The following is a 26875-nucleotide window of genomic DNA, read 5'->3' on the forward strand; positions in this document are numbered from 1 at the left end:
CAAGGTTGCCTCATATGGTTACTTCACTTAAGACCAAGTAGACTGCTTATTCGAATTGTTTCTATTTAGCTTGAAGTGGCACTTGCCCGTTTTATCCCCTATCCCATATTATTTCTTTGCTTCAACTTGTCTACATAATATCAACTATTATGTATTTAAGTTATATCGAGTTTTACATATCTGTTGTCAATGCAATCGCCAAATTCAATACAAATGATATTTAGATTTTTCATAAGGGAAGGAGATGAAAGATAATAGAGCATTCGCTATGCTTTGTAGAGATTTAAATAAGTAGCAGATGCCCCAAACTAACATTATTATTTGAGGGTTAGGTTACAAAATTGTATTAAAAAGTTTTTTTTTAATCGGCTCCGTAACGCTCTACAGCATTTGAGCCTACCAAATGAACGAATGAATAACAAAAAACAGAGTATGTTACTGTTGTATTCAATCATGTCTATGTGTCAAATGCCTCGAAAACCAGAAAAAGCTATCTGCGGAATTTTTCTGCCTATATACTGTTGAAAACAATGGCGGAAAATATGAAAACAACCTATTTTGAAGTTACTCGCAAATTCGTTTGCGGACGAGTGCGGATGATCTTTAACCCGCAATGGAAAGATGAAAGCCTATATTTTCATGTGTACAATCTCGTAGCGGAATACGAGGAGTACTTCTACTTTTTAATAATGAAGTTTGTTAAAAATGTCAAAACTCCATGTTATTTATGTTTATGAAATAATATCTTAATGTTAAATATAATTCATTTCAACTCATGGAGGTCCTAGGGCAGTCTATAAATGATGTTTTGTGTACGAGAAACCTAACATTATATGTGTTGTTTAGATTAGTCAGCAGTGGTAACTGATCTTTATCTTGCGGCACGCTAAAAACCATCAAATTAACATGATTTTTGATAGGTTGTCATTAATACTAATAAGGAACAAACGTAAAAATTTCAATGACTCATAATTGAGATAATATTGAAGAATATTCTAAAAATATAATAATATGCAAAAGTTCGAAAAACGAGAAAGGGTTTTTGGCCAGCCATTTGTTCTAGTTACTCCACCGTGCACCGGTTCTAAGCTTCGATGCAGAGTACAAAAGCTTTGCTCGCTAGTGACAGGCGTATGAGGCCCTTGGTTACGCTGCATTGTTGATACGTTGAAATGTTGCGTTAAGTTGAAACGTTTCACCGCACATGCGACAAAAAATTGCAACACTTACAACACGACGTAACAACATTTGCTGCAGAAAAGCAACGTAAAATGTTTTTCTTAACGAAAATCAGAAAACTCAAGCAACATTCTCAATTTTGAAATCAGTGATGAAAAAGTACAAGCAGACGCACCTTTTAAACTATTTAGTTGTTCAAAAAAACTTTTTAAAGTACATTTTCTGCTAAGCGGTGTATGTGCAATATTTTCAACAATGATGTTACACCGTTTTGCAAAAAATTAATTTACATTTTTAATAACACATTTTCATGTAGTTTTGAAGATATACACATTTTTAGATGAATTTGATGCCATATGCTGTTGAAAACGGATTTGTTTACAATTTGCGACATACGCCGTTTTGAAAAAGTACCCGAGATTTCTAGAGACTAGTCGAACGTACCCGACCTTGCTCGGGGTTACCTTATAGACACTATAGGTTCCATAGACGAGCGCAGGCACGGTTGGGTTATTTCGATTAAGTGTGTTTTTCCACTTTTTCACAGTGTACCGCGCGAATTTGACGTCACACGCTGCGTTGCTTGGTTGCAATAGTGACGTCATGCTCGTTTGGCTACACTAACTGACAGTTCGTTTGGCTACACTCGCCTTCCCCGGATAAAAATTTACAGTAACTTGTATGACATAACCCATTGAAGTACAATAGATTGTGTGGCAAACAATACAAACTATTGTACGCTTATTGTAAAATGTTCATGGTTGTTAAAGATCTTTATTGTACGTACATTAAAATAACAATATATTTAAATGTTACCGATACATTCTATTATATTTTTAATGTTCGCTTATGTTTGGTATTGCTCATCCAAAAACTAAATAGACTTAAAAGTATTCGGTGGATGATCTGGAAATCCGTCTAATGTAATTGTATTAATGTAATTTTGGAATATTTCATGGATTTATTATATTGTTGAAATAACAATTGAAAACAATAAAATTACAATAGCTTTGCTTATTAAACGAATAAAAATATTATACCGATTCTCAAGTACATATATATTTTTATATTGCAGGACTAGGAATGTTATGCAATAAAAAATATAATTCAAAAAAATGAAAGGGAACAAAAACTTTTGCTTATCATTTACAAAACTTACAGTTTTGTTTATAATTAGTGAAGAGATGAAAATAATAAGACTGTATGGTGCAGAAAGTGTCTTTTTCATTACAGTTTCTGCTGCTGGGCAAGCGGTAGATCACTATATGCCTTCTGTACCGTGGTAAGTATTTAAAGTGTTAGAGCGTGTTAGAGCATCATTACTGGGCGCGAGTATTTTCGCATCGGTCACTATTTTCGATTATCATTTTGGTGGCTGCATTCCGTACCGGTGACGTTCGACAATTGATAGTTTATCAAATAGCAGCGCTGTTATCGCGCTGTTAAATTTGGTCACCTGTCAGCTGCGCTACTATTTTAGCACCGGTAAAGCGTCAAGTAATGATACTGCGCTGACAAACGGTTTATACTCACCACCGGTAATCGTAATCTTATACTACATACAAAAGTTCAATGTACATAATGAACGCAGTGGTTCATTCCGAACAAAAAATAAATAAAAATTTTATCATCATAATACCTGATGACATACCTGTTAACATGTATCCTTGTTCCTTTACAGAAATGAAGCTTATGATAAATAAAATACTGCTGCTTGCTGTTCACTGATTCAAGGTCGTTCAGTGGCTACCATTGGCCAATCTCACCAACGGGATATAATAAGAACTGATGAAGGTATTTTCTTTTCTTCTCGACGTACTTCTAATAAAACTGACATTCTTTAATAATTTACATTTTTCACAGGTTTATATCTATATATGTCAACTTTGGAAGTAGTGCGCTGGATTCGCCCAAAGATATGCTAAACAACGCATCAATTAGTTTGACAGAAAAAAATCGGTTCGAAGGTCCAGGATTCTAATTTGGTGTTACGCCGACAATGTGTGTTCAAAAATTCTTCTTCTTCTCTATTAGCAACAGTTACGGCGTGTTTGGCGAGTATAGCGGGCTGCGTCACTTTCAGCGTTTATGCACCCGTAGCCAAGTAACAGCAATGCAAGTTAAAATGAGTTAAAATTAAGTTTTAACTGAATTAAAATTAATTTGAAAAAAAAAATTAAAACAATTAATTGTATGGTATTTTTATTGTTAGATTGGAGTATAATGTATTCTAAATCATGTTGTATTTCTATTGTAAAACAATATAAACAGTAATTGAAAACATTTAAAACACAATGTTTTCTATTGTTTTGTCGCTCAAAATCATCCCATTGATGTACCGAAAAATCAATTGTTTTGCTTCGAATTTTGTATGAAAAATTTTCGATTTTTTTATTGTAAAGATACATAACAACCCCCCCTTTTTAATTGTAAAAGTCCCATTTACCATTCATTTTATCGTGGAAAACCATTATTTCTCATGTGATTTTATTGTCAAAATTCCATTATATTCAATGGTAAAAATAATGTTTTAAATGGTGTTGTAACAATAAAATTTATGATATTTTAATGATATTTTTTATCCGGGTCGCCTCAGCTCCTCTATGGAACCTATAGTGTCTATAGGTTACCTGTATTATTTTGCATTCTTACTGTCAATAATACAATTCATTGCAGCGCCGCACTCTAGATCATTTTTTGTGGGATCGTCTTAGGTTTTCTCCCAACTCGCCTTAAAATTGTATTTTAACAATTTTTCAATTTTCCCAGTCAAATTTGCGACATGTATAAACACAACTGATCCTAAATCAAATCGGTTAGTGAGGAAATCTTGCAAATCGCATATGCAAACTCATTTTTATATGTAGAGATAATTTAGAAGAATTTTAATTTAGACATAGTTCTTCAATTCCCAAGCCAATATTAGGAATAAACCGACCACCATGCAATGAGAAATTCTCGTACTAATTTACAGTTCAGAAATAAAAAACCACAATCATCCAGCAATTAGAGAGGGAAATAAAGTTTTGACAACAACTGGCTAAAAGGCTCAAAGGCGTGTGTGAAATGCAGAGCTTTAAATATTCATCTTCATGAAGCAACTTCGGTCCGAATTTTGACAAACATCGCATGAATATTCAAAACATAGAATGACATAGTCGGACGACTACTCCACGAACTCATTCATTCGACTGTCACTGAATGTGTTTACTATATGCAGAAAAAAAACATAATTAGCATTGTTCAGAGGCGTCGCGTCCGCATGTGCAACCTGTGCACTGCACATGTGGCAATGTTATCCCCAACATTCAAACTCTCGATAGATTTCTTGTCTTTCTAATCCAAACATATATTTAAATTATTAAGCAAACTTGACTATTAGATACATAAACGAAAAATACGCATGGTTTTTTTTATAGGCGGCATGTTATGTGAGGTAACCAAATGCTGCGATGGGGGCGCGTTATGCTTTTCTCTACGATACTGAACCGACCCACCGACACCACATGTTGATTCAACACGGAACTTTCAGCCGAGAACGCTTTGTCATGCATCATACACGCATTATTTTGCATGTGTGGATCATCTGCTGTAACCGCAATCGGCGATGTATAGGTAGTCAAAGCGTTCTTTGCTGGCAGTGCACATGGTTTGGTGCCTGTCGAGAATCACTTCAAACGCAGCGCATGCGCGATTCGGTGAAGAGAGCGCTATCGGAACAAAATCGAAAGAGAAGAGTAAAGCGCGCGCATTTCAGCTCACTTAAAGCGTTCCATGACAAAAGTTCCGCTTTGAATAAGCACTGCGAAGAAAAAGCGCTTTTGATATTTGATATTGAATCGGATGGCCCGTTTACATATCCACTAATCCTGGCGACAATGTCCAATAATACTAGCGCGACAATAGCTCAATGTAAACAGAAATAGTCATCTGTTAATAAGCGTTTGCAATAAAGCCTGTTTACAAATACGCTTATTATATTCGACATTTAACATTAACATGTAAACAGACATTTCATCTTCTGATAAAAATCTACATACATATATTGTCGCAGAATTAGCGAATTAGGTCAGTATTTTCCAAGAAATTTATTTTTGAAGGTTTTTTTTTTTGAAAAATCCAATACCGTCAATGGGTCAAATGGTGAATGTTTTCTTTATTCAAAACCTCGAAATAACTCAAATCAGAATTGAAAGTGCCAGCTCAATAATTTCCGTAAAGATATGTCTTATTTTTCACATTGGAAACGATTCTGATGATAGTTATTTTTAATTATAAGAACTATCATTTTTAAGCTTAGCTTAGTTTGAGTTAATTCAGAAAATAAATAGTAGCTAAGAACCAATTAGATGCAATAAAATAAGCAAACATATAGAGAAACGCGCCAAAAAATGACTCGTTCGTCATTTCAGGTGTTGTTTGTTTTATGTGTTTTTCTCGAAATAATAATGTAGTGCACAGGTTGAAGAATTGATCACGCGACGCCTCTGTCATTGTTTATGTTGATGTTTACCGCTGAAAGTGCCTCGCGGATGAAAATCGGATTCAGTTCTGTGTTTGATAAAGCACTTTACTCATTTGAAACGTGTTCAGATTTCAGATAATTTATCAATTTGTAAAATGTGCATAAATATTCAATGACTAATATTCAACTGAATATTGACTGTCCAGAGCCGACTATGAATGTGTCAGAAGTGAACTGACAAATGAAGAAAGGTAGACTTCACTAAAAAATTTCTATTATTTTACACTCTGGTGAAATGTTCGTGAGCGAAGCAATGCCATTCTGTCCGAGAAACTCAAGCTTTTCTATTCTAATCTAATATCAGCCATAAGTCGCGAGTCAATCACGAGTTAATTATTTCATTAATTATTAAACTATTCTTCATGAATCATATGCAATAAATGAATGCTCTTCATGTTCTTTTATTTTAAACCGAAAAAGGCTCAGGTGCAGAGAAACAAAACAGAGCCGAAATTATTAAATTCATTTGGTTCATTTGGCTAGCAAACATTACCGCTTCGCAATAGTTAAACCCACTAGTATTTTTGCCTTTCTCGTATTTAACAGTAAACTCTCTCTGATCAATTTACTTTTATTTTTGTTACACTTTTTGGATTTTATTATTTTTTTTATTTAATTAACATAACAAGAATCATAGAGATTTATTCAGATATATGAGAATTTACAAATTGATTGTTTGAAATCGAAAAACGATGGGATTCCGACATTGTAGACATAAATGTTTTGGAAATCCTAACGATTTTTTTTTATCACATTTCCAATGATATTATTATCCAACCATTTTTACCTACCTGTGCCATAAGCATGCCAGACTATGCTGGAGGTGGCTGAGGTAGCCCCGGTTCGGTCTAGGACATGGTTTCCCAAACTGTGGGTCCCGACCCCCAGGGGGGTCGCGAGCAGATTGTTGGTGGGTCGCGTAGAACAAATATTATTTGCAGCTATTTTAGAAAACATTCATGGCTAAAAGCTGTCCCCCTAATGAAGTAAAATAAAAACGCTCACATTTTGACAAACAATATCATGTTCGTCATTTTTTGCATTTGTGCATGTAAGGTAACGTGCATATTTTTTATGAGCATGATCATGAGCATGATTGACCGACCACGGTTGCTACTCCGTTATTGCCAGGTCAGCTGTAATTACACAGAGAACCAACAGACAGTTTGGGACTAACATAATCTTCAATGTGTAAAACCTGGTGACCCAAAATAAGCAATACCAGCGCCGGCCGTGATCGAATGCAAGTCAATTGGGGAATAGGTAGGAAATTGTTGACGTGATACTCGCTTTGATAGAAGCCGACCAGTCATCTGCACTTCCACGAGTAATCACTGGGATGTTGGATATTAGGGAAAGGAACTATAGCAGGGTTCGTTTTGGTAAACGGTCTGCCGTGTATAGCGTGTAGATTGATTGATTTAAAACAAACACGTTCAAACGAAGACCAATTATTATTATTATTATTATCGACCGCACTACACAACTGGATGCGAACTAAATTTTCACTTACTGTATAACTTACTCACCCGCACAAAGCAGAACAAAATTTCGGTGACCGGCCGATCGTTTTGCTTTCCGCACCCGAAACAAGAGAAAACACGCACTGAACTGATTAACTTTATTACCGGCCGCGTAATGTCATAAGGTAACGTTAAATTTTGTATGTGGAAAAATCCGAAACAGATGACATTCTGATTCAATCAATGCTTAATACTACTTGGTAAAATGTATTTTTTCATAGGTGGGTCGCGAGAGATATAGAATTTTGCTAGGTGGGTCGCAAACCCAAAAGTTTGGGAAGCTCTGGGCTAGACGAAATAATTGAACATTATTGAAAGTGTTTGCAAATAGCAATATGCGATAATAAAATTAATAGTGGGCCAACTCAAAAGGCAATGAATTCTCGCTTAACTTTTCAATAGGTCCTAAGTAACATTTTTTTCATGAATTAATTTGAACACAGCAATCAATAGCTTTCATGTTGTTCTGTTGATTGCGCTATTCAAATTAATTCATGACAAAAATGTTACTTAGGTCCTTTTGAAAAGTTAAGCGAGAATTCCTTGTTTCTAATGAGTATTTCTCCAAACTCCCTAAGTTATAAGGGAAGATCCATTAATTACGTAACGTAAAAAATGGCCGATATTGGAATAAAAAATCCAGGAATCTCTTTTTAAAAGGGAGGCGATAAATAACCGATGGTTTTCCAACTAAAAATTTCCGTTTCAGAGAGAAAAAAAGTTGTTCGGAACCCCTCGGTTTATTTTTTTTCCAAATAGTCACGAAATGAAAGCTGAAAAGCTATATTTTCACGCAGTGAATATTTTGGCGATGCTCATTTCTTTGACATAAAGATCCACCATACACACGCCGTGCCTACAGAATCGCAAGCGAGTTACCTCGTGCATGAAGCCTCGATGATTGAGATTCGAGTATGATTCTAAATTCTACCAACACTGACTAAGAGACGTAGTAAACTTCCATCTATATGTTGATTAAATATGAAAAATAGACAAAAAGTGAACCAAACCGGCAGATATATTTGCATAGATATGTAAGATAAGCTAAGGTTTTAAAAGTAATATAGTTATTCAATTGCAAACTACTGAAAAGTTAATATGTGAGATCTCTTTGTTCTTGTATCTAAAGTCTTTACCCCATCATAGTGGAGAGGCAAAGAAAGAAGAATAAAAAAATCATAATGATTGGTTGCTGAAAATGGATGTACTTCAAATGAATTTATGCACAGCTTCATACTGAAATCTAACCACATCCCGTGGGGAGCAGCAACTTCGTTTGCATTTTATATCGGATAGCATACACAATTGAATTCATATAATTCATTCGAAACTGCGTTTTATTACGGACTTTTAATCAAAATCGATTGCCGAGGGTGGTGCCGTAAATTAGAGAAATGAAAAGCTTTCCCAACCCATAGCTATCTCATTGAACAATTATCACTGCGGTTGAACTGTGCACAATTTCCACCGTTTATTTTGTACAAATTCGAAAAACAAATCAATAATCCATTTAGCAGTGATGAATAATCATTTTAATTCATCGATCTGAATCGAAGCTCTATCAAAATTTTGATGATGACCCTTTCAGCCTTCCAGTACGTCTATAACTTAGCGGTCGAGAAAAATTAATGCATTCTATTTCGATTACATATGTATTCGAAACTGGAACTCTGAACAACAGGCTGACTGTAGTAGGTAGGAGCAAAAGCAGCGGGTACACTTCGAATATTACAAAGCTTCATATGTCAACACTAATCATTCTCAAGCATGTTCTATACATCCCTTTGCTTTTATTTCCATTCCAATTCACAATCCACTCCTCTTCTTAATTTGTACTTGGAGTGGCATAATATAGCGACTAGAGGTACTTAGAAACTTTTATTATACGAATGTTTACCACCGCCAAAGCAGAAGCACCCTCGAGAACCGTGCAGCTCAAGTGCAATGCAAAGTTTTCGCTTCCGTTGGACAACACGAACTCCAGAACCTTGACAGTGAACTTTATGGCGGAGTCCTCTGCGAGGCGAATGGAGGAACTGACGTAAAATAACTCCCCTGCTCCGATACGGTTGGGAGTTCAGGAGCGCTTACTCCGCTTCCAAAGCACGTTGCCAGGCGAAACATAAACGTGAATAATGACTTCCCGTGAGCGATCGCTTGCGAGGGGTGGGCTAATACGGGGATACCCCCGTCATTTGGGCACCATTCTAACAAAATGCAAATTAGTTTCACCGTTTTTCTCGTGATTAACGTTGCCCCATTTCCAGTCCCCACCCCTTAGTCAAGATACCGAGCAAACAAAACCGAGCATTATGAATGTATGTAGTTCTCACTTTAAACCCTTTGGGACACATGTATCAATATTATGTATTAAAAACAATTTCAATAATTTGTGCAATTAAGTGCAGTTAAGTTTTGGTACGTTAATAACACTAATGTTTTCAATCTATGGAAGATGTAACACGTTGTAAAAAATGCTTATTTTAGTGGCTGCTATAAGTGTTGTCGTATTGCATGCCCTGTTTTATGTAATGTAGACAGAAAGAAAGCATCAATATAATCGTTTTTTTGTGGTTCACTGTCTTATTTACTCCATCTATTCAAAATGTGGGCGTTTTGCCACATAATTACGAACAGTAATCAATATGATTGATAACAGTTTCTAAGCTTCCGTCAGTTTTGTGCTATACTCGACGAACGAATAATACACTTTCCGGAAGGTAACAATGCGAACTAGTTACCATACCAGCTGAGTATGTAAATTTCGTAAAATTATACCATATAAGCCAGTTATGTTATTTAAATTGGGTAATGGACTTTCCACTAAAAGAACTTAAATAATTTTCACAAAAATGTAGTGTAATGTTGAAGGTATTTCCTAATATTATATCTTCAACCTTTTCCTCCACCTCAGAGAATGATGACGTCTAAAGCATGCGAGTATTATTTGTTAAGCGTAACAAAGTAAATTATCTCACTTGCCACTATGTGTGCTAACCCAAACTTGTAGATCAGGTGATTTCGCACGATTGTTGGGTTATGAGTTAGAACAATGTGCTTCAGCCCCACAACCGTTGGGTAAGTCTAGCATCTATTAATGTTATATGACCTTCGTCGACCGCCAGGAGGTAGAACCTTTTACGCGATTGATTAGTGCTAATAATGGGTGTTTTATTTTAGAACCAACTTGCGTGATCGGAAATAGCTACCGCACGTTATAAACTCGACGATGGTCTTTTGTTACGCTGTTCAATTCTAATGTATGCCATAGCCCAAGCAGGGGTGACCCGACACGCTCGAACATCTTCTGGTTGAAACCCAACAGAACCTTTCTGAACACCCCTTGCGCCCATTCTAAATAGGTTCATATCGCGTTCTTTGCCTGCTACCTCGTTTGTAATCCAAATGGCTGTGCCACATTTTTCACATTCAGAAATCAGAACTACACACTGAGAGGTGGGCAGCCATGTAAGTCACGAACAAGTGCCATGCATGATCGGGTTGTATTTTCCGATTTTCCAATTAGTTTTATTATTGAACTTGAATTCTGATTGCATCGGTACCCTCGAAAGCCAACCATACTGACTGCACTGAACACTGCATTTGAATCGTATCCCTGCGATAGCATATTGATGACGGTGGTACCCATTGAACACATTCAGAGCACCGTCGTCAATTCAGAAAGAGGAAAGCATTTGTGATGAAGCTATTTCCATAGAAGAACTGGCTGCCGGTGAATCCCGATCCGGATTCCCCGCAGCTGGACTGGGTGAGTTTACATTTGGATTCAGGTGGTAAGAGCTGGCTCTAGGGATCTGTGCATGTGGTGCTGTACAAAGGCGTGTACACTAACGAAAAGAAGGTTTTTCATGCGTTTGGTTTTTGATGTTTTTTCGTTGAGCCGAACTAAAATATCATTTTAAACAACACGTGCTTTTTCTATGCTTTCTTTTGATCTTTCGTGGAATTGATTCATAATTTCAATAAAACCGAAGGGCAAATCCGAAGCATTCTTGATTGTTTGAATAATTTCAAATTTCAATTTGAAATGATGAGATTGTGACCGTGATTGAAATATAACACTTGTTCTAAAGTTCTAAACACTCAAAAATACGGGATTTCTTACATGGCTGTAGTGATTGGTATTAATTATGTCTCGACCTTTTTAATGTACTCAGTGAAGCTGGAAATACCTGAAAATAAAAATAAAATAAAATGTCTTTTAGATATATTTGTAGATAGTGCAATTCATTGATGAGAAAATGTGAGGTTTGCCACGCTTACTTTTGCGTATACATATACCATTCCAAACTGATATTTACCTACACGTAAAAAATAACCTTATATGTTATGGCAAAAAAACCATTCGAAAATACTTATACTCTTCATTATGCCACCTAATGAATGATCGCATATCAAAAAGCTAATAACATTCATAAGTTAATGAAAAGTACAAGTTTCGGAATGTATGTGACTAATGCGATGTATAAGTTTTTTCTTATACATATCATTAAGCGCCTGCTTTGGCAAAAAAGTATTAGAAATCTTAATAATAAATAACATTAAATTTTTTTACGTGTACTAATTAATAAATTCGGAAAAAAGGCAGCAGGGAATATGTTCAAACCATGGCGACCCCTCCACAGGCCACTGCGAGTTTTGGGGCTTGCCTCGGATGTGGTTGGGTTTGACAAAGAGCTTTGTTAACTATTCTTAAGATCACTCCTGACAGAATTCCAGTTTCAAAGTGCTCGCGTTTTCGGGGGCACACCACTCGATACGGAAGCAACGCACAACTGTCATTTTTATTTTCTCACGCATGCTGCGACGCAGCAAACTAGCAAAACAAAAATGACAGTTTACGCCGCCTCCGTATCGAGTGGTGTGCCCTCGAAAACGCGAGCACTTTGAAACTTGGATTCTGTCAGGAGTGACCTTAAAAGCTGCATACATCCGCAAGTAGGCGGAATTTGTGTTAGTTGGGACAACAGAACTGACCTCCGACGAGGCAGGAGGTTTGCGCAGGCCCAATAAATCGCCTGTAAAACCGATCATTACGAATGACATAAGTGATAATAGAGGAAATGTTCCGTTTTCCATCTCACTAAACATATATTCATCTCATCGAATAACAAAGAAATACAACATCAATCTCTTCGCTTGTTTTTTTAACATGGGTACTCACTGCCGAAAAAAAAAACAAAAAAAGAAAGAAATCAGATTCTTTTTCATTGCTTTGATTTTGATGGGATCGAAATGGGAGCTATGAGAAGTGCCGAAATTTTTGTTCAATAATGTTTTGTTTTTTTGACATTTTTTGGAATGTGTACACAAAAAAAGGAACCTAAAAAAAGTTCAAAGAAAAGAACTCAACTTTGAGTACGAAGTTCAAATGTTTTACTCAATAGTAGGTAGTTTTCTCACTCTCTGTCATGAATGATATTATAAACTAAGAGAGCTGCATCGACCCAACGTGTGCTATTCCGTGGAAGAAGCCAAATTTGAGTTGTTTTTATCATAGTTTTGAGTGAAATATAAATAAAAATAACATAAATTTGAGTTGGTGGGTGAAAATTCAACACGGGTGTACACTCAGAAATATATTTATACTAAATAGTTTAAAAGTCATTCTAAATGGCCATTCGCCTGGTTGACCCCATACTCGTATTTGATTGAACAATACCAGGATAGTATAACTTTGAGAAAAACATTCTCTAGTATGTATATAGGGTTCATTAGTGTTTAGTTTATTTTAGATTTGGTTATAGATCATAGGTTATGTTTACTTTCCTAATATGAAAATGAAAATCAAAATAAGATTATATTTATTCTTTTTATTTAATCTCATATTTTGTATCGATTATGTTCAATATATCAGTTCAGTCATGCAGTTTTAAGAAAACAGAAATGCTAGAAATAATTTGGTACTATCACATGAGTCGCAATGAAAGTGTCGAACTTTACCAGGGATTGCTGAGGTTGATTAGGTGCTTGACTGTGTTCCACCGGGATGTGTTTACCAGCAGCAGATAGTAGGAGTACGCCAGTTCATTGAAGCTTTAGACTTAGATTTTAGATTGAATCTATTTCTGAGTGTAAAGGCAAAGTACTCACTGGATTTTTTCGCATTTCACCTAATTTTGGCTTCTTCTACGCAGGGGCGGTGAGTGAAAGGAACCATAAAATGAGTTGTTTCGTGGTTCCGTGTAGGCGATTCATCGACTTTCAGTGGGCAAAGGCGTGCCTTTTCAATTAAGGTGGCTCAAAAAACACTTCATCAAATATTTTAATGGGTCAAATATTTTAATCTCTTATTCGGTTCTATTTGATGTCCTGATGCTCTGGACAAAATTTCAGCCAAATCGGTCAACGTTTGGGCGGTGCTAAACTCGTTGGAAGTTTGTATAGAAAAATGTATACAGAAACATCGGAAAGCAGTGATTTGCAGTTGGACGGTACAATTTCCGATGTAGAACTATGATACTCATTCAGTTCTTGTGAAATTAAATGCAAAATATGATGCTGAAAGCCGCGAGAAGATTATAATTCAGTGGGCAGAGATATTAGCATTTTACTGGAGTGTTGTACGGGTGAATTTATTTCTTTTCAAAGGTAAAAGAAACGAAATTTGCTCGAATCCCACTGCAGAGAAATGCTAATATCTTCGCCGGGCAAACACTAATCTTTTCGCGGTTTTCACCATAACATTCTGTATTAAATTTTTCAAGATCTGAATGAGTACACAGATGGAAAAAGTTGTTGAAATTTACACGAAAATAATGCACATAAAGGGAATGCCAAAAAGAGTGTAAATTTAAACGATAGTATCGCCTGAATGTATGCAATTTTCATTGCATTATGTCACTTTTTATATGATGTATGCTATAGAAACTGACATAATGTTTGGAAATTGCATTCATTTAGGGTGTACTTGTTGGAAAATATCCGTGTACGTTCAAAATAGTGTAATTTTCCATGCCTTTATATTTTACGCGCTTCTTAGTTTTTATTATTTTTTTCTGTGTATCATAGTTCTTCATTGAAAATTGCGCCGCCTAACTGCAAATCACTGTTTTTGGATGTTTCTACATACATTTTTGCATATAAATTTCCAAATAGTTTAGCACCGCTTAAACGTTGACCGATTTGGCTGAAATTTTGTTCAGAGCATCAGGCCATCAAAAAGAACCGAACAAGAGGACGGCCCATCGAAAAAATTGGAAAATTTGTTTTCCATGCTAATTTGAGCCACCCTAATCTTCATTTATCATAGCATTTTGTTTAATGGAATACTGGCTTCTGCTTATAAAGGGAGTTAGTGCTATCGGGTCCAGGCCAACCCAACTAACAAGTCATATAAAAACTATATCAACATATGCTATTCTGCTATACCAAATTTTTCTATCAACATTTCTTAGAAACTTGGTGCAGGATGTTGTTAAAATATCTTAATTTATAAAAAAATCATAAGGGCCCATTCACAAATTACATAACGCAAAAATTGACCATTTCCAACCCCCACCCACCCCCTCGTAACGTTTTTTGTATGGAAGGGTTCTGAAATTTGTATGGGCCGTAACACTCTGATAGGTACCCTCCCACCCCCTAAAGCGTTATGTAATTTGTGAATGGGCCCTAAGGGTTGTGTACAAGACACGACCGCCCGACGTAAACTACGTAAAGCCGTTTGGTGAAATGAAGAACCTAGCAAGACCCATAATTCATGAATATTACAAAATTGTTCTTTTGATTACTTTTGAGACAACACTGGTGTCGAGCAATATTAAAAACATAAAATTTGTTGGATACGACAATTACATTTTGAAAGTAGCTGATATATTCATGTAATTAAGTCAAAATTTTTTAATTCTCGAGTTTTATATAATATGAGAAGTTTAGTTTTGTTTGTTTAATTTGTTAGGGGTTTCACTTGAAAAAAATCAATTTCATTGTTGTTTTTTCTTATTTTTCGAAAAATATTCTGAATGAGCTTAATTTAATTTGGGTATTTCTATTGCAAATAATAATTTGCATAAAATTAGTTTCGGCTAATATTCTTTTGTATAAAATTTTGGTTCTAAAAAGAACCGATTAACCTTCGATAATGTGCAATTCCAATCCCTAACAGCAAAAATGAAAATTTTAGCTGACTGCTACTGATATCATCCTTGCATTTAAATTTCCTAACTAACCGAAGTTCTGCGTAACTAACCGAAGTTTGTCTCCAATTGACCAATTTTATATTGTTATTTTTCTCAATGGTACGCATTGGAAATCACTGACAGCACATAACCAAATTCAGAATCTTGCCGTTGTCACTGGGACCGCTTCTGGACGCCCTGGTCTGCTCGCCGTGACATCCAGAATGAAAATGACGCGCGCACGCGAAACACGGGGCTTTTTATACACAGGGAAAACGAAGTAGTGTATCAAAAGGCCCGTACCTTACTGCAATCTGATGTCCGTGTTGGGGATTTATGAACGGAATTGAATTTTTCACCCGGTTTGGAAAGAAATAACATTTTCAATAGTTTAACGTTGGTAATCAATAGTATCAATAGAATTGGCAAATTGCTGGAGAGTTTCTGAATCGATTGATAAGCAAATGTCGAAAATTCATCGAAAGATAAAGACGCTATTAGCGTTTGAAACCTATCCTGATTTCGTGACGGTCTGGAATTTGGAAATTTCGGTTTTGCACCCTGTATCTGAGTCTTCCCCTTAGACGTAGTTTACGTCAAAATTTCATCCGCATCATCACTCATAAATCTCAATCAACGAGCCCTCCTGTGCGAACGAAATCGTCTGCGATTTTAAATGAATGCATTACGCTTGAATTTTTAATGCTAAAACGCATCATTCCACTCATTTGCCAAATCATCATTTTGCTGTCTCGAACTGGGGGAGCGTGAATGCTGCCACGCGTGCGGGGAAGAGCAGTTTTCTTATAACCAATAAAGATGGCTCATTAGTCCCTCCTCTTTGTTGTCCGGTATGACTGCAAATATTGTGTAACCGTCAAACACTCACCAAAGGGCGTGGCTACAGGTTCAACTTTATTGATTACAAGAAAGCAGCTCTTCCGCGCGCGCGAGCCTTTTCGATCAAGATGTCGCGGAGACCAGACCTTCGGCATCGGCGGAGCTCCTACCAGAAATTTTATTCCCGGCGATGGTGTGGGTTGCGCGGTCGTCGTCGTCAGCATCAACAGCACTCAGATGGAATTTTCTTGCGTGTCTACGATGGCGGCTATGGTGGTGTTTATTTCTGCAACGGTTGCGTCTGAAGTGTCATCAGTGAAAGCAGCTCTTAAGGCATAATTTGAGGCGAGACGAATTTCGATCAAAGTTCATATTAATCGCTTGGTGATGGCTGATAGTTTCCGTCGGTGGCGAAATCACGACCGTGTGTTAGGAACGCTACAAAAATTCATTCGCATGAATAGCATCAATACCAGTGAAATTTCCCCTCAAGATTATTATTTTGGTAGATAGACTGCTACTTGTTTCAGGTTTAATTTCCATCCATGCGAATACATTTTTGCAGCTTCTCCTTCTGACGCACGCTCTTCGTTCCCACCGATGGCGTAGGTAGTGCTCGTAACAGGATCGTTGCTACAGAGAATCCAACGATGGCAATCTGTTGCAGTGTAGCGGTAAAACCATAGAGCCAGCATCTGCATTTGAGTGAAATACTCTTGTGATATTCTGACTATCGAATGGTTGCTGTTGTGTTGGTGATTAGAAATCCGCATGATCTGAAATCTGTCCTTTTCAGGGCATTAAATTGTTCATTGGAGGAATTTGGTTTGACTGAGAATAAATTCATGAGATTGTTACAATAAATCGGCAGCAGTAACACAACAACTCATAAGATTCAACCCATCATTCGACTTCTGCAGAGTAAGTGATTAAAAATCCATCGAAAGATAAATACGCTATTAAAGTTTGAAATCTATCCTAATTTCGCGACGGTCTCGAATTTGGAAATTTCCGTTTTACACCCTGTATCTGAGTATTCCCCTTAGACGAAGTTTACGTCAAAAAATTATTTCATCTTAACCTTCCTCCCAAACATAATGGTGGTCCTGAAAAGAACCGATTCATTTCCACTTATGTGCCTCATCAACAGCACGGAGTTGACTGCCAGATTCAAAGATGCTGTTAGGAACACGGATGTAAAGATGTACTGCTGTTGCCACGACCGCCACCACCACCTGACGAAAAATTTCATCCGCATCATAACTCATAAATCTCAATCAACGAGTCCTCCCATGCGAACGAAATCATCCGTTCTCCGTGACATGCAGAATGAAAATGACGCGCGCACGCGAAACACGGGGCTTTTTATACATAGGGAAAACGAAGCAGTGGATCTAAAGGCCCGTACGTTACTGCAATCTGATGTCCGTGTTGGGGATTTATGAACGGGATTGAATTTTTCCCCCGGTTTGGAAAGAAATAACATTTTCAATAGTTTAACGTTGATAATCAATAGTATCAATAAAATTGGCAAATTGCTGGAGAGTTTCCGAATCGATTGATAAGCAAATGTCGAAAATCCATCGAAAGATAAAGACGCTATTACCGTTTGAAATCTTACATCATTTCGTGACGGTCCTAAATTTGGAAATTTTCATTTTGCACCCTGTATCCGAGGCTTCCCCTTAGACGTAGTTTACGTCAAAAATTTACACTACTCGAAACAATAAGCTTTCAAATTTTGTTATAAATTAATCACAAAAAATCTCATATTTTGTTAGAAATTTATAACAGAATAAGTTCAGAGCCGTAGCGTGGACTCCCAGCGCCCTTGGCGAATCCGATATTGAGCGCCCCTTACTTTTATGCATGTTCAAAACAAAGAGCATGATAATTGGTGGGATATTTTTGAAATCAACTTTTTTTGCGTGGTGCAATTGCTAAATGTTTGCTTCATGAATTCCTTAAGCCTCTAAAACCTGCATATATTCCAATAAAAAGGAAGTAAGGATTAAAAAGGCCAGAACATTTCTAAAAAATTTCGACGATTTTCTGAAAGATTAAATAAACCTACGCAAATAAAAAAAAATAGATCCAGTAGTGCGTGTGTCGCCGGAAAAAAAATCTAGACTTACTTATTGTGATATCATGCATTAGTGGATCTAGCTAGGCTAATTAACCTCCATCGCTTAAATTGCCGGTCAGTAGAAGGGTCACTATCGGACGTAGTTGCATTAAGAAGAACCCTACTTTGGAGTGCATTGATTAACCTTCAGAATTACCATTACACCATGAATCGTCATTATTAATGAAGAAAAATCCAACTTTAAAGTGGTTTGAACTAACTACTGGCCTTTAAATGAAATTTAACTTTGGTAGAAGGTAGATTTGGTAGAAGGTAGGAATAGTGAATGGACCAAGTCGTATCAAGCCCCGTAACACGGTAGATCACTTTGATGTAGTGTGTTGCGGTGTAAGATCTACCAAACAAAGCCCTAGCTTAATCCATTTTTCTAGCTAGGGCAATAAGTTGTGGTAATTAAGGATTCATCGTATTTAGTCCCCGCTACCAACAGCAGAAATCAGAAATAAAACATAATTAATGTTACCTTGAAGACAGTTGAAAGACTCGAATTCCTCTTGTTTGAGGCTAGACTGTATGCAGCGGAAACAACTTTTCAAGCAATTAGTTAAAAAACCTCGGTACCCGGTCCTAGGCTGAACTGACTGCTGGAAAAATCGAGTTAGGGGTTTAAATACGTACTAACTCTTCATGAACTGGTGAAAATGGTAGTGAGAGGAACACACGGAAGTTCTTATTACTGCACAAATTCTCTCAAATTCAAGCAAACTCCCTATCACTACTTCCTAAGAGAAAACGGCTTAGATTTCTCAGTCACGAACAACACGAACACGTTTTTTACAGTCTACTCCGTGTTTCGTCTTTGGCGTTTTAAATTCCTCATTTAGGGCTTCTTCCCCAAATGCTTGTTCCATTCTTCTTTTCTGTATTTCCTGTTCCTTTTTTTGTTTTTTCACTTCCTTTCCATCAGTGAGGATGCTTCCTGATCCAACATTCTGATATTTGTATAAGTTATTGACGGAAAAGCACCTTTCAGAAATTAGTCAAACGATTGATTACAGATATAGTCCCCGAGGGAATCGTCTGTTAAAAGCTTGAATCTGAAAAACTTTGAACCGGTGAATTTGAGAATAGTTTTGAGTAAATCGTTTTTTGCACGGTTTGATTTTAGCCGGTTGAGATCTCCAGCATCAATAAAATAAAATTAATAAAAAGTTAACCCCACAAAAAATCAAATAAAATTCAAGTAGTATCCAACGTTGATGAGATTTGTCATCATTTCCCATAGTACAATTCTGGATTTCGGCGTCCCCCTGATGCCTGGCGCCCTTGGCGGGGGCCAACCTGGCCAACCACACGCTACGGCGCTGAATAAGATACAACATAATATGTATATAATGATATTATATTGTTAGAATTTTTGCCTTTCTCGTACAACTAAGTTATACCAAGAGGCTATAGGATTACTCCAATAATGATCTTTTGATAGAGGGCCCGGAGACCCAAAGTGTTATATACCGATCGACGCAGCATGAAGAACTGAGGTGATGTCTGTATGTATGTATGTGTATTTGTATGTGTGTGTACAAGTGTGTATGTGTACAAAATTTGAAGACTCACTTTTTGGAACTTAGCATTACCCGATTTACAACAAGTTGCATGCCGTTTGGTCGAACGGTTCGTTTGATCGCACAGTTGAAAAATTTGATTACTAGTAGTGAAGAGAGTGAAATGAGAAGTAGGAAGTAAGAAATGAGAAGTGAAAAGTGAGAAGAAAAAAGTGAACTGAGAACAGAGAACTTCTTCCTTCTTTCTTCGTTCTTCTTCTTTCTTCCTTCTTCTTAGTTTTTTCTTACTCCTACCTTCTTCCTTTTACCTTCCTCCTTGTTCCTCCTTCATTCTTCCTTCTTCCTTATTCCTTATTCCTTCTCCCTTTTTCTTTCTTCTCCCTTCCTTCTTCCTTCTCCCTCTCTTCTTCCTTAATCCTTTTGCCTTTTTTTCTTCTTTCTTCCTTCTTCTTTATTCCTTATTCCTTCTTCCTTTTTTCTCCCTCCTTTCTTCCTTCCCCCCCTTTCTCCTTCCTTCTTCCTCTTTCCTACTTTCTTTCCCCCTTTCTCCTTTCTTCTTCTTTCATTCTGCTTCCTCTTTCCTACTTCCTTCTTCCTTCTTCCATTTTCCATCTTCCGTCTTCCTTCGTCCTTCTTCATTCTTCCTCCTTCCTTCTTCCTTCCTCCTTCTTTCTTCTCGCTTCCTCCTTCTCCCTCTTCCTTCTTCCTTATTCCTTCTTCCTTCTTGCTTCTTCCAATCTTTTTTCTTCTTCTCTCTTCATTCTTCCTTCTTCTTTCATCCTTCTGCTTTCTTCCTTCTTCCTTATTTTTTCTCCTTCTTCATTCTTCCTTCTTTTTTCTCCTTTTTCCTTCTTCCATCTTCCTTCTGAGTCCGCGACGTTAGGCATAATGGACGTTAGGCATAATTCTGCTTTTTTATGTCATGGGCTGTCCTTTGGTTCATTTTATGCCTAACGTCCTCTATGCCCAACGTACTTATGCCTAACGGGGTATACTTCTTAAAGCTTCTTTCTTCTTCCTTTTTTCATCTTCCTTTTACCTTTTTCCTTCTTTCCTTCTTCCTTCTTCAATCTTCCTTCTTCCTTCTTTCTTCTTCCTTCTTACTTCTTCCTTCTTCTTTCTTCTCTTCCTTATCCTTTGTTCATTCTTGTTTCTTCCCTGTTCCTTCTTCCTTCTTCCTCCTCCCTTCTCTCTTTCTTCTTTCTTTTTCTTCTTCCTTCTTGTTTTTCATCTTTCTTCTTACTTCTTCTTTATTTCTTTTTTTCACCTTCCTTCTTCCTTTTTCCTTCCTCCTTCCTCCTTCTTCCTTCTTCCTTCATCTTCCATGATCCATTCTTCTTCCACCTTCCTTCTTTTTTGTTTATTCTTCATTCAGAGATGATCTTGCTTAGTATTGCTTGCTACTTGCTATCTCACTTCTCACCTATCCTAACCAATAACTTTACACTACTCATTTCTCATTATCTCTCACTACTCACTTCACACATCTAATAAGGAAACGTATTTCAACTATTCGGCTAAATGGCATTCGGATAAATGACCCTAAACCGAAAATTTAGTACTCATAATTTTAGAATTCAGTCTGTTTCGTTTACCTAATGTTTCTACCAGATAGAACGGATTTTTTTCAGCTTATGTGTTATTCTAAATTTGTAATGGCGTTTTCGACTGGATTTAGTTAACTTTATAAAGTTGGCTTTTTCAGTCTGTAGTTTCAAGAACGATTTTATGGTTGCATTCCCGACGATTCGTCCGATTGGTTTTGGCCTTTCTCAAGGGATTTACGACCAATCGGCCGAAACGTCGGGAATGTAACCGTAAAATCGTTCTTGAGTCTATAGACTGAGAAAGCCAAGTTTATGAAGGTATCCTAAAAATAAAGAGCAAATCACGGACCAATTTGTTCAATTTGAAGAAAGTTTAAAGATATTGATATTGTGAAATATGATTTCCATCGAAACTGTGTACAGCTGCACAAAATAAGCATGCTGAATTATTAATTTCTACTTCAAAATTGCCAAAAGCTAGTTAATCCTAGTCCTTAAAGACATTAGGAAAGGGACTCACGGTTGGAAGGAGCTTATTTTATACTTTTGTAGGGGAGTGCACTGCGGGCGGTGGTCCTTTATTTTCTTACGCTTTATTCAACAAAGTAAAAGTGGGGAAGGATTGAAAAGTTTCAAACATCTCCTTACATAATTAGCGTACCGCATTTTAGAGGGCCCGTTGAAAAACGGCTTAAACGTAGCCACACTCTACGGTATATAATTGTGATGCTTTGTTTTCCTATCCGAAGGAAATTATGATCTTTTTTTTGTAAAACAGCGTCGACTGACATTGGGCCCAGACACCCTGGAATGAGAGACCAGCATGCTTACCACTCGATCAACAGCGCGGACATTTTTAAGCCATTGGAAACCTTATTTCTTGTCAATAGAAAAAAAAATTCTCTAGGCATAAAAAACGACTTGCCAAATCGTGTTTCGTCTCGTCGGTATATGGAGGCTAAAAGACCGCGAATTACATAAGCTGTTGGGAGAATCGTCCATCGTTTACACCGCGGAAATCGGAGGACTGCGAAGTACCGAGCTCGTTACAAGAATGCGGAACAATAATCCGTAGAAAATGGTTCTCGATAACGACCCGACGGACGACACAAGAAGGCGAGATACGCAGCGATCAAGTCGAAGTCGATTTGCTAATGCTCCATAGACTGAGTGGTTGGCGACGTGCAGTCGTGGACCGAGCTGAATGGAGACGACTTTTATGTACTGCCAAGGGGACTTCGGTCTTTAAATGAAAATAAGTAAATAAGAAGTCCTGGGAATATAGTGAACATGTCGAACGATGATGTACGGAACTATTATATCTCAACACAAAGAACTAGGACCAGTAGCTCGACAGTGGAGCAGTTTAGCTAGATGCTAGAGCAGTTAACCGAGAACCTGAACAGACGAAGGCCGGTAGTTATGATAAGTGATTTCAATGCCTGGGCTCTGGAGTTGGGCAGCAGTGTAACCAATACTATAGGATATATTCTCCAGGAAGCTCCAGGTATGGGCAGCGTACGTAGTTCGGATCTCGAACTATCATTCCAGTAGTAAACATTCTTAAAAATATTCCATGAACACCGCCAAAAAGCCAAAAGGTAACACATAAATTTAAAGCATACTTCCACAGATGAAATCTTTCTGCCAAATTGGACATCCGGACTACCAAATAAGTAATAATGGATTCTTGTTATGTCCATGGTAACAAGCTGAGAAAAGTCTTTTGTTAACGAACGGTATATAAGTGGATGTGAGGTACTTTTAGCAAAATCAATAACTACAAACAGTCCATAACTATCACAATCTGTATCCCTTATCCAGGTACGCCATTGCTATCGTTTATAGAATGGGAGTGTAGAGTAAAGCTTATCGAACGACGTTGCAGATTGGATGGGATACACAGAAAGAAATAATGAAAAGTAAACAGCGCGTAAAACTTGAGATGCGGAAATTTACGCTTTTCTACGCTGAAATGGTGCCCTTCCTAACAAGTTTGCTTACAACTTGCATGCAATATTGATGATTCACGTCAAATATTGTATACATTTAGGCTATATCCCGCATGGAATTACGCTAATAATGGCGTTCCATTTATGTGCATGATTTTTAGCGTAAATTTCAGTGGATTTTTCTATCTGTGTAGAGAACAGCATTCACCGGTAAAAACAGAAGGATGGCAATTTACATAGAATGTTGCAAAAAGTGCACAAACATGTCCTGCAATAAACTATTACCCCTACTGGTTCTGCTGCTGTTACGGTGGAACTGCAACAGTAACACAAACAGGAATAAATTGGACTGTCCGTGTTGGCCGATTATTAGAATAACAGAGACGTATCTACAGTCACAGATATATACGCAATTTGCACGTGTAATCAAAACGGAGAAGGAGATCCTAATCTGTGGATGGTGCTCCACTGCATCTAATTGGATTATCTTACTATCAGTGCCGGAACTATAGTCCTTCTTCTAGCTTCGTCTTTCTGGGACGATGGAGAACTCGGAAGGTGAAGCTATAAATTGCTAGATTCTATTTAATTGCACTGCAATTCCTCTCCGATAATTTATCACAGGACACATCCAAATGATTGCGCTGGGATGTAGTGAATAAGTTTCGAAATTATGCAATATAAGAAATTTATCATGCAAGAAAATGAAACTCGGAGGTAGTTCAATAAATTAGGCTGAGCTCATAATTAATCTTCCCGTCATTGGACATAAAATTTATTAGCACAAGAGAGATAAAAAATATGCAAAGTTCGTAAGCAAATCGATATACAAATACAAATGTTCTACGTATATTATATATTGCTCCAAGATATATGGTTTATATATGGTATGAAGCGTATCTCTGCATTTACCGTAGAAAAATTATAAACATGAATAAACATGAATCATCTTTTAACGGAGAGCTCACATCTCAGTTCTACGAAATCCTTAGTTATGTTATTTATCTTTTCATGAATGCTGAATGATGGGGTTGAAAATAGGGATAACAATGAAATGCCTATCTTTTCCCTACAAAGGATTTATTGATGTCATTCCAAAACTTTTTTATCTGTTTTTCTCGAATGCCGTTATCTTATTCTTTTCCTGTTTTGATTATCATATATGATACACTACCGTCCCTCTGTATCAATGTTCTCCATCACCTTGGTTGTTTTTTAAACGAATAACCAGCTTCCGTTAGGTTTAATTCACATTGGGGTCATCCTTAGTTGGGAAGTACGATGCGCGGTTATAAAGCGGTTCCGTCTAGGCGATTTTCAGGTTAGAAATTTTCTCGACTTCCGTGGGCATGAAAGTAGGTATAATAATCATGTTAGATCCTACCCAATTAATATTTTAAGTGTTATAACGCTCTTGAAGACCATAATTTACTCCTCAAGAGTGTTATAAAACCAGCATGAAACCAAAATGGTACTAGGGTATCATTAGCCTCATGATGGATGCAAAAATATAATTTGTAATTTGGGTCAGAAACGGTGCAGTTCAGTTATTAAGGGAGGGGTTATAGAACACTAAGCTGCTAGGCGGCTATGTCCCAGTGGCGAATGTTATGCCAATAAGAAGAAGTAAGAATGGAAACATATCAGCGAAAATCTGTAAAATTACTTATTTGCTGTTGACAATTCGGTGAAATTGAAATAAGCTGACCAAACAGGGGTGACATTGCGCATCTCGAATCGAATCATTCGATTCGTAAGTTTTGGATTCGTTTCGAAAAACTTGCGGCATTATCTATTTCGTTCGACTTCATTCAGTCGCAGTACAAGATTTCGAATGGTACTGTACTAGTTCAATCGAGTATGTTCTGTCAAACGAAATGTAAACAGAGAGAATAAGAGATAGCTGTCACCGTGTTTAGTATGCCGCCCGCTGGAGAGCAGGGATGCCAGAGAATATTATCAAATGTCTTCACAGTCGTTTAAATATGACTTCAAATGTCTTCAATATAAAAATTATGATTATCAGCAAGAAATTTTAAAACCCAATCCAGTTTTCCGCGAGCGGTAATGGCCGCCAGATTGCCTATGGGTTAGTTTCTGATTTGACGTTTCTGGAGGTCAACTGCACCCACTGTTCCGAGCATTTTGATTAATGTGATATATATTGCCTGATTTTCTCAAAATTGCACGCGGCGAACCCTTCATGAAAGGTACCGCCGCGCTTTCTGCACCCCGTTTACTTGATTCTTATGGGTGAATAGCATTGCGGTGTATCGTTTGGCGCGGCCGTACCTTTCGACAGTCATTCGCCGCGTGAAGTTTTGTGCAAGTACCCATTTGGGAACACTACAAACGCCGCGCAGTGTATCATATCCAGAAAATCTGACAATAATTCTCGAATTCACTAAAATCAGCACCTTCTTATATGCCACATTGGTCAGAATGCTCGTAACGGTGGATGCAGTTGACCTCCAGAAACGTCAAATCAGAGACTAACCCGCAGGCAAGCTGCCGGCCATTACCGCTCGCGGAAAACTGGATAGGTTTGTAAATTCAATCATGTCCTTGTTTTATTGATGTAGAATAATGTTTATTTTTTAACATTCAAATTGATAGAATTCAAGAGAATATTCTATAAAATTTTCACGAGATAGTGTATAACGAGTTTCTCCTGGATTTTATACTGAGTCTGGTTAAAATTCCACCGGATTTTTTAACTGAATTTCCATGTAGAATACTTCCAAATTTATTTTTAAAGAATACCCTGTAAGGATTCAAAATTTACCGTGAAAAACTTGAATAACATCCAGACGAAATTTCCCGAAGAATTCCTGTTGGAACACCCAAAGGATTTACTGAAGAAACTTCTGGAGAAATTGCTTAAGGAACTTTCGGAGGATTTGCAGAAGAAATTCTTGGAGAAACTTAAGAAGGAATTCCTATAGGAACTTCAGGATGAATTACGGAGGAATTTTCTGGAGAAATTTCTGAAGGATATTCCTGAGGAATTACTGAAGAAATTTCCGGTGAAATTCTTGGAAGTAGCTCTGGATGAATTCTTGAAGTAGCTTCTGAGATATTGCTGCAGAAATTTCCGAAAGAAACCCTGGAGGAAATACCAGAGAAATTCCATAGTATACCTTCGAAGGCATTCTTGGAGAATCTTTCGGCAACATTCTTGGAGAATCTTTCAGATGAATTCGTGGAAAAACTTCAAAAGGAACTGTCGTGATTTCTGGTTCTTGATTCACAAAATGCCAGAAGAGGTTTTATGAGGAAACTTCCGGAGGGATCACTGGAGGAGCTTAAACGGGAATTTTCGAAAATCCTAGGGGAATTTTCGAAAGAATTTCTGGAAGAACTTCCGGAGGAATTCCTGAAAGAACTGCTGGAGGAATTCGTGAAGGAACTACCGGAGTAGTTCAGGAGGATCTTCCGAAGGAATTCTTGTATGTACTTTCGCTGGAATTCTCGGACGACCTTACGGAGGAACTCCTAGAAGAAATTCCAAAGGTAT

General features: G+C 37.2%; 1 protein-coding gene and 1 long non-coding RNA gene across 5 annotated transcripts in view; one reads left to right on the forward strand and one right to left on the reverse strand.

Annotated features, from left to right (window-relative positions):
* Positions 1–26875, reverse strand: part of LOC134212850 (ubiquitin-conjugating enzyme E2Q-like protein 1) — a 292956-nt gene that overhangs the window by 196584 nt on the left and 69497 nt on the right. The window lies entirely within an intron of this gene.
* On the forward strand, positions 2340–3349 carry LOC134217003 (uncharacterized). Its single transcript, XR_009980896.1, has 3 exons — positions 2340–2461; positions 2861–2973; positions 3043–3349. It is a non-coding gene; the product is annotated as an uncharacterized LOC134217003 (long non-coding RNA).

Source organism: Armigeres subalbatus, chromosome 2 (genome assembly GCF_024139115.2).
Source record: "Armigeres subalbatus isolate Guangzhou_Male chromosome 2, GZ_Asu_2, whole genome shotgun sequence".
NCBI classification, from domain to species: Eukaryota; Metazoa; Arthropoda; class Insecta; order Diptera; family Culicidae; genus Armigeres; species Armigeres subalbatus.